We start from the raw sequence: 8,108 nt of genomic DNA on the forward strand, positions 1-8,108 counted from the left end.
TGCTGGCGCTCTACAAGTTTCCACAGGTGAGCGTGGTATGATGGGAAAAGATGAAGCCATGTCTTTGTTGCTGCCATTATAAGCTGCCAAAAGGGATGAAAGTAAGAGACTCAGATTATGCATCACTCAAAATATCCAATCTCAAACTGTAGTAGAGAGTCTTGGCGATTACAATTTCTGTTTTCAACAAAGAGGAGGGAAGGAAAAAACTAAGGAATTATTCTGGAAGTCTGAATCTGATCAGCTATTTTCCAAAGAGCTTTTAGTGAGTGAGATGAGTAAAGAGAGTGGAGCAACAATTATCTCCTTCTACTGCATACAGCTGTTGTTACTCTTCAGGTCTAGTATTGTGGTTCACGTCAACACTCTTCCTCATACTGCTTCCAATTTTCTTTTCATTTTAGATTACTTTTGGCTCTTTTGATCCTATGTTTAGAGACAATGTACAGTTTCCTTCTCTATCAGGTAGCTCAAAAGGACACATCTTTGGACTTTGGCATGGCCTCCTTCATGATTCATTTCAGCTGGACCTGGGTAGGGCTGATCATCACAGAAAGTCCAAAAAGTCTTCAATTTCTCTCAGATATAAAACCAGAGATGGACAGGAATGGAGTCTGTGTTGGATATGTAAAAACAGTCTTAACTCCTCTTGTGTCATAGGTCTCAAAAGTGCAGCAAAACATACCCTGACCAGGGAGCAAACATTAGACGTGGTTGTTATTTACTATGATAGCGATGGTCTAAATGAAGTCAGTGTTGACATTTGGCAATATTTAATGATGTGGAGACTCTTGGTGACAAAATTCGCAGTGGCATGCTGACATGGCTGGGAGAAATTTCAAACTTGACTCATTCCATGGTATTCTCATTTTCTCAAAATATCGTGATGAGATTTCTGTTTAAAAACTTTGTTCAGACAGCTAATCCTTCCAAATACCCAGAAGACACTTACCTCACTCTCTATTGGTCCCAGAATTTCCATTGCTCATTCTCTGATTCTGATGATTGTGAACTAAAGGACTCTACAACCAAGGCTTCTTTGGTACAGTTGTCTGTGAGTCATTTTGACACAGCCATGACTGATGGGAGTTACAATATATACAATGGTGTATATGCTGTAGCTCATGCCCTCCATGAGATGCTTCTACAGCAAGGACAAAGGGCACTCATTGGAACTAGAGAAGCAATGGTGTTTTCCCCTTGGCATTTAATGTGTCTTTCATCGGATGGCATGTATTATCATCAAGGTGCCATAAATTATTACACAAGTGCTCCACCCAAAGAGCTTAGAAATATTTCTTTAAAAGTATAAGAGATTTTGTACACTCCCTTTGTTAAGGAGATAAATTGTGATGTGGATTGAAATGGTCATCAATCAAGAAGCCACTAGAAACAGGATATACATACAAGACAAGGTCACTACTTTGATTTACAGGATGTCAATGCCACATCCTCCAAATATTTTCATTAGAACAATCTAAACATGTATCAAGAATTTCTCAAAGTCCAAAAGAGAAACTTGTAGTCTTTTATGAACCTAAATGGTCCTCAATGGTATAGGGCATACATTATATAAATTTCCTCATTCCATTCTGCAACCACTTTTGGAATTGATAACTACATTCTGCAGGTACATACTGTGAGAACAACCAGAAAGAAACTGGGTGTTAGAAAATGGATTGTACAATTTATTTGTCCTAAAATCCATTTACTGTTTATTAAATGGGCATAAATAAAATATTTCTCCTAAAACTAACATTTTAAGAATAGGCTATTTTAGTCCTCCATAGGTTTTCATTTGTTCTACTTCATTGATGTCAGTGTTAACAATGAATATGGAAAGAAATTAAAGAGAAGCTGATGATTTCCTCATTCAAGTTTTCTGTCTTAATTCTGGAGCCCTGTTCACCATAGGATGATGTGTCTGTTTTAGCTGCACCCCTTTCTGAAGAACACTCAATTTAAAACCTGCTGCTGCAGGGCTGGGGATTTAGCTCAGTTGTTCCACAACCTGCCTCTCAAGCGCAAGGATCCGAGTTTGATCCCCGGTACCAAAAAACAAACAAACAAAAATCCCTCTGAAGACCAAGTGCACTTGGATGACAGAAGGAAACTGGATGCAGAGTATGACATTCTAAACTTTTGGAATTTTCCAGAAGCCCTTAGACTTAAGGTCAAAGTAAGGACATTTTCCCCACGTTTCACTTGGTCAAAGTTTGTCTGTATCTGAAAATATGGTACAGTGGGCCACAGCAATTACAGAGGTACGCTGAACACAGTCATGATTCATATTGTAAACCAAAAATAATCAAAATATTGTTATAGGCTTAGTGTCCCCAACTTTGCTTATGAAACTGGTATACAAGATTGAAAAACTCAATTTTTAATTCAAAGAATTTTCTTATTTAACTGGTTTCTGATGGAAGACAAAGGCACACATTTATTTCACCATATTTTAAATGTAAGTATTTCATATTACTTAAAGATTAAAGAATTTAAGCAAAAAATAACATTTAATTATAAAACTGTATCTAGGTATGTATACAAATTGAGTTCATTCTCCTAATTCTGAAGATTATGTAGGAGTGCAAGATGTTATCAATTTATAATATTTTCCTCAGACACCCTGATCCATATGCTGTGAGAGTTGCAATCCTGGATTTAGAAAACCCCTTCAGGAGGGACAGGCGGCCTATTGTTTTGATTGCAACCCTTGCCCAGAGAATGAGATCGTCAATGACACTGGTAAGAGCTTGCCTTTTGACAATTTTTCTACCCTCATTTTATATTTCCCTATCCATTCAGGAAATGCAAAACAATTATAGAGGATATCAGTATGAAATTCTTTCTTGTTTCACTAAGAAATGATTTATTTGTTTTAACTCAGTACTATTACCCCTTAAAAACACACTTTCTATCTATTCAACTACTCTGGTTTATTTATGTTTTCTGTTCTTGTTTTTCTTCTGCTTCTTTTGGCACTGCTGGAGATTGAACAAATAGGTGCTCTACCCCTGGCTACATTAGCATTTATAATTTATTTTGAGACTGTTTCTCACTAAATTGCCTCAAATTGGCCCAAAATTTGTTCTTCTGACTCAGCCTACTTCATAGCCTACTTAATAGATACTTAATAACTTACTTAATAGCTTTATTTAGTAGCTTAATAATTAATGCTTAATAGCCTACTTAATAGCTGGGATTACAGGTATGTGTCACAACTGAAAACACTTCTCAAGAAAACCATTTTACATCACATCAGTTTTAAAGTTTTACCTTTATCATATTTACAATATTATTAAACATCAATTCTACATTCTTTGAATACTTTAGAATACATTGAAGACAAAATTTGACATGTCCTTATTTTCCGCTGTTCTTGACACAAAACAGGTGTTCAGAGAGATTGTATTTGGTTTGAGACAGAGTATCTCTTTGGTGTACAACATGGTTGTACAATGTAATGTCAATTACTAGGAATTTATCTCTTCTTGCCTAGAATTTATAAGTGAGTATTGGAAATATGTCATAAGTTATAGTCTGTGACATACAGCTGCAATGCCAATATGAAAGGAATTTAATAAATGCTGATATCTACACTTTTGCAAATATGTCAGAGATACTTTACAGAGACAGTAGCATTGGTGCTTTATCAAAAAGATGATGGGTTGTGTAAATTTTTGTTAGGATAACAGTGGCTGAAATGTCACATTTCCTATTTATGTAATATTCCAAGGCCTAAAATGAAGTTCTATGTCAATAAATCATAAATAATAAAAGGAAAGAAGGAAAAGAAAAAAATTACAAGAAAAGAAAAAAAAATGGAAAGAAAGTCTATGAAAATTGGGAAAGGTGAATGGAGTGAAGGGGGGCTAGGTAATGGGAAAAAAATAAGAACCAAAATACATCATGTACAGCTACAAGCACCCAATGATGAATGTAAATGTATTGTATGCCTAAAATGTACCGATAAAAGACTTTAAGCAAAAAAAAAAAAAGGATGAGTGTTAGGATATGGTGTAGAAAAGATACAGAAATCCAATACTGAAGATTTTTGCATGACATAAGCACAACTTTGGAAATGCTTGAATATATAGTAAGTTATGATTTGATAGAATCATTGTTCTATTGCAAATGTTCTAAATTATTTTTTCTGGCTGATAGCTTATTTCATTTAAAAAAAACACGATATTATTTCAAATTTGCTTTGAAATGCTGACTAAGCAGTGTATCATGTAGTTAATTTGTAGATGTATTCTTTATGGAGATTAGCGGTAAGGTATAGTACTTTTATTTAAATGTTTCATGAACACATACAGATCACAATGTATCTAAAATAATCAAGTACTAAATATTTCTGCTTCATGAAATACAATTCTCAATAATGTGTAATTTATAGAATACATTAAAAAACAAATTAAAAGCCATCTATAATGGAAAATATTGCTAACCAAATCTTGTGTGTTGAATGTAAACCTATCCTTAGAGAAAAATGTACACCCTATATATGTATACTTCTTTGATAGTAATTGTATTGAAATTAAGACAGGCTGAAGTTCTGAATTTTAAATATTCATCACAACCTAGAATAAGAAGTGGAAATTGAAAGAAAAAGAAAATGAAAAATACGAAACAAAATAGTAATGTTTCTAAAGAAATTGAAAGATCTACGTAGAGAAACTAAGCCAAATTAATGTTGATTCTGGGGAGGAAAAAGCAACTGATATCTCTTAATTCATTTGACCATGAGGAGAAAAAATGAGAAACAATATCATAACTGAAAAGAGGTTTATTTATAGACATATAGAAAAATTTTAAAGAAATTACCATAAATAAACTCACATTTTGTGGTTCAAATTTGAAAAAATAATGAGACCAATTTTCTATATGACCACTTCTACCAGACATTTCACTAAAGGTTTTGGCTAATGCAATAAAGTTCAGAAAACATACAAAATAAATCATATATTGGAAAGGAAGAAATATAATTGATATTATTTTCCCAGGACATTGGTGTGTATGAATCTAGTAAATGAACAAATTTATAATTAAATTCAGTGGTGATGCAATACAAGTTCAATGTAAAAAAATAAGCTATTTCTAGACCTCAACCATAAACCGTGTATACACAAAATTTTATGACTTGGTACACCTGAATATCTAGTGATAAAGACTATAAGGTTATGAAAGATATTATCATTAAGCTGTAGACAAACATTTATGTACATAAAACTCTAATAAGTGGTTGAATAAGATTATTAATGGATTGAAAGGCTCAATGTTTGGAGGATGTCAGTACTTTTGAATTTGATCTACTGATTCACTACAACTTAAAATGCAAATTACAATGCACATTTGTTGAAAATTAAAACATTTTATATGTTAGATTAACTTGTTCTAGTTGACATTAAGTACTACTTATATAAGGCATATTTCTCAGGAACTTAGCCAATTATGTTTGTTTCTCAAAAAACTGCTTGCTCTTTAAATGAATAGCCAGACCATCACTTACAGAGGTTTGATTTAGAGACATAGATCTTTTATTGATTTGGGAAAATAGAAACATGTTATTTTAAATATGATAATATAATGAGAATAAACAACAGCGATGTGAATAGAGCATAAGGAAAAGGGCATTACTACTCAGGAGGTATTTTCCATATCATATTTTTATTCAGTGTCTGGAAAAGAAAAGAAAAAATCAGGCATGCCGAACATAACTGTAAATTGAACACTTTCAGAAACTGAAGTAGGAGGACTGCAAGTTGAAGACCAGCTTAGGGATTGTAAAGATTCAATAATAACTAGGGTCAAGTGCTGGGGATTTAGCTCCGTGGTTCTGCCACCTGCCTTGCAAGTGCAAGGTACCAAGTTCAATCCCCAGTACCAAAAAACAAAACAAAAAAAAACACAACTAAATGTAAGAGCTAAAAAATATAAAATACAAAATTTTGGGTGCCAGGGATTTAGCTCAGTGCTTCCACTGCCTGTTTCAAAAGCACAAGGTGCAGGTTCCATACCCAGTACCAAAAAAAACCAAAAAATTAAAAAATTAAAAAAATAAAAATTTAAAAAAATAAAAGCTTAAAAAACAAAAGAACTAGGTTCAAAATTTTAAAAAAAATTAAAAAGAGTTGGGAATTTAACTTGGTGAAAAAGTCCTGAGTTTAATACCTAGTACTGCAGGAAAGAAAAGAGAAAAATTTAAAAGTATAGGAAGGAAAAGGAAGGAAGGAAAGGGGAGGGGAGAGGAGGGAAGGTGAAAGAAGGGAAGGGAAGGGAGGGGAAAAAGATACAGGAATACAAGTGGCCTCAAGAAATCCAGTGATATTCTGAGGGTTTGTCTGTGAATGAGAGAAAAACAATAAACTTGAAATGAAGATGTGAATTTCTCACTAGATACAGAGTGCTGAATGAAGTGTTCAGATCATCAAGATGCCAACACTCAGGAAAACCACTGCCTCAAAAAGTTGGTGATATTTCTGGTTTATGGAGACCCCTTGGGGAAGATCCTAGCTGGAACAGCCCTGAGCTTTACTATTCTCACAGCTGCTCTTCTTGAACTCTGTGAAGTACCAAGACACTCCCATTGTCAAGATCAAAAACCAGACTCTCAGTTACACCCTGCTCATATTCCCTACCTTCTGTTTCCTCTGCTCCTTACTTTTCATTGGTCGTCCCTACACTGCCACCTGGATCCTTCAGTAGACCATATTTGGAGTTGTGTTCACTGTGGCTGTTTCCACCGTCCTGGCCAAAACTTTGTTCTTGCCTTTAAGGTCACTTACCCAGGCAGAAGAACGAAGAAGTTGCTGGTATCAGGGGCACCAAACTACATCATCCTCATCTGCTGACTGATCCAACTCTCTATGGAGTCTGGATGTCAACAAATCCACCCTACATTGACACAGGTGCACCCTCTGAACATGGCCACATCATCGTGTGCAACAAGGTCTCACTCACTGCCTTCTACTGTGTCCTGGAATACCTGGGCTCCTTGGCCCTGGTGAGCTTCACTATGGCTTTCCTGGGCAGGAACCTGCCTGACACATTTAATGAAGCCAAGTTCCTGACATTTAGCATGCTGGTGTTCTGTAAAGTGTGGGTCACCTTCCTCCCTGTGTATCACAGCACAAAAGGGAAGGTCATGGTGGCCATGGAGGTCTTCTCCATCTTGTCCTCCAGTGCAGGGCTGCTGGGCTTCATCTCTGGTCCAAAGTGCTACATTATTATGTTAAGCCAAATAGGAATTCTCTGCATGGGTTCCAAGATAAAACACATTCTGGGAGCTCCAATGTTTCTTAAGTTTAAACATGTTTCTGAAAATACATAGCAATGATGCACTACTTTTCCACTGATAATGGATTATACTTTAGAATTTATTTCATTGAATAAGTGACTATAACTTCTTTCTCTAATAGTTACTAAAGCCTGTAAGTGTCACCTTTTCAATAGAAATTTGCTCTGGATATTTTTTTTCTATCCTCCCATTAAAGCAACAATTCCTCTTATTATTTTTGCTTGTGATTATATTATTCATTTTACCTTGTCTTTCCATTAGCTTTTTTAATTGCTTTTTTAATAATTTCTTTAATATGCTAAATTAATGCTTGTGCCTCACTATGGTTCTTAATCCCCTAATAGATTTCATTAACTTTGTTTCATTTTGAAGTATCATGATCTTATTATGTTGATTATAGCATCTTTTGGTACGTGGCTTTATATTTTTCAAGTTTCACTACTGTAACTTTTCTGAGCCTATTTCTGCAGTATCCTCTCCCATATAGCCTTCAGAATTCCATAACTGGCTGGTCATATGCACTTATAAATACTGTTGGTTTTATGATAGCCCGTATTTAGTATATAGGTTAATTTGGTGTTATGGCTTGTGTCTACATGGCTCCTCAAAGCCTCATGCAGTCATAGATGGGGGTTTCATAGAAGGTTGGATCTAGAGTGTGTGATACTGGGATTAATGTTGGGTGATTACTAAATTAGTCCATCTATTGATTTGGTGCTGCTGTAATCCCCGTAGCATAGACAGAGTATAAAAGGGGCAGAAAGGGGCTGGGGATTTAGCTCACTGGTTCCACCACCTGCCTCACAAG

The 8,108-nt window shown here is 35.0% G+C and overlaps 1 pseudogene; it reads left to right on the top strand.

The window, feature by feature from the left end:
* The first annotated feature begins 441 nt into the window (after window positions 1-441).
* LOC101725043 (vomeronasal type-2 receptor 116-like) lies at window positions 442-7,305 on the top strand (annotated as a pseudogene).
* The last annotated feature ends 803 nt before the right edge of the window (window positions 7,306-8,108 follow it).

This window comes from Heterocephalus glaber, unplaced genomic scaffold (genome assembly GCF_053883595.1).
Source record: "Heterocephalus glaber isolate CG9 unplaced genomic scaffold, H.glaber_assembly_v1.0 deba00001532, whole genome shotgun sequence".
Lineage (NCBI taxonomy): Eukaryota > Metazoa > Chordata > Mammalia > Rodentia > Bathyergidae > Heterocephalus > Heterocephalus glaber.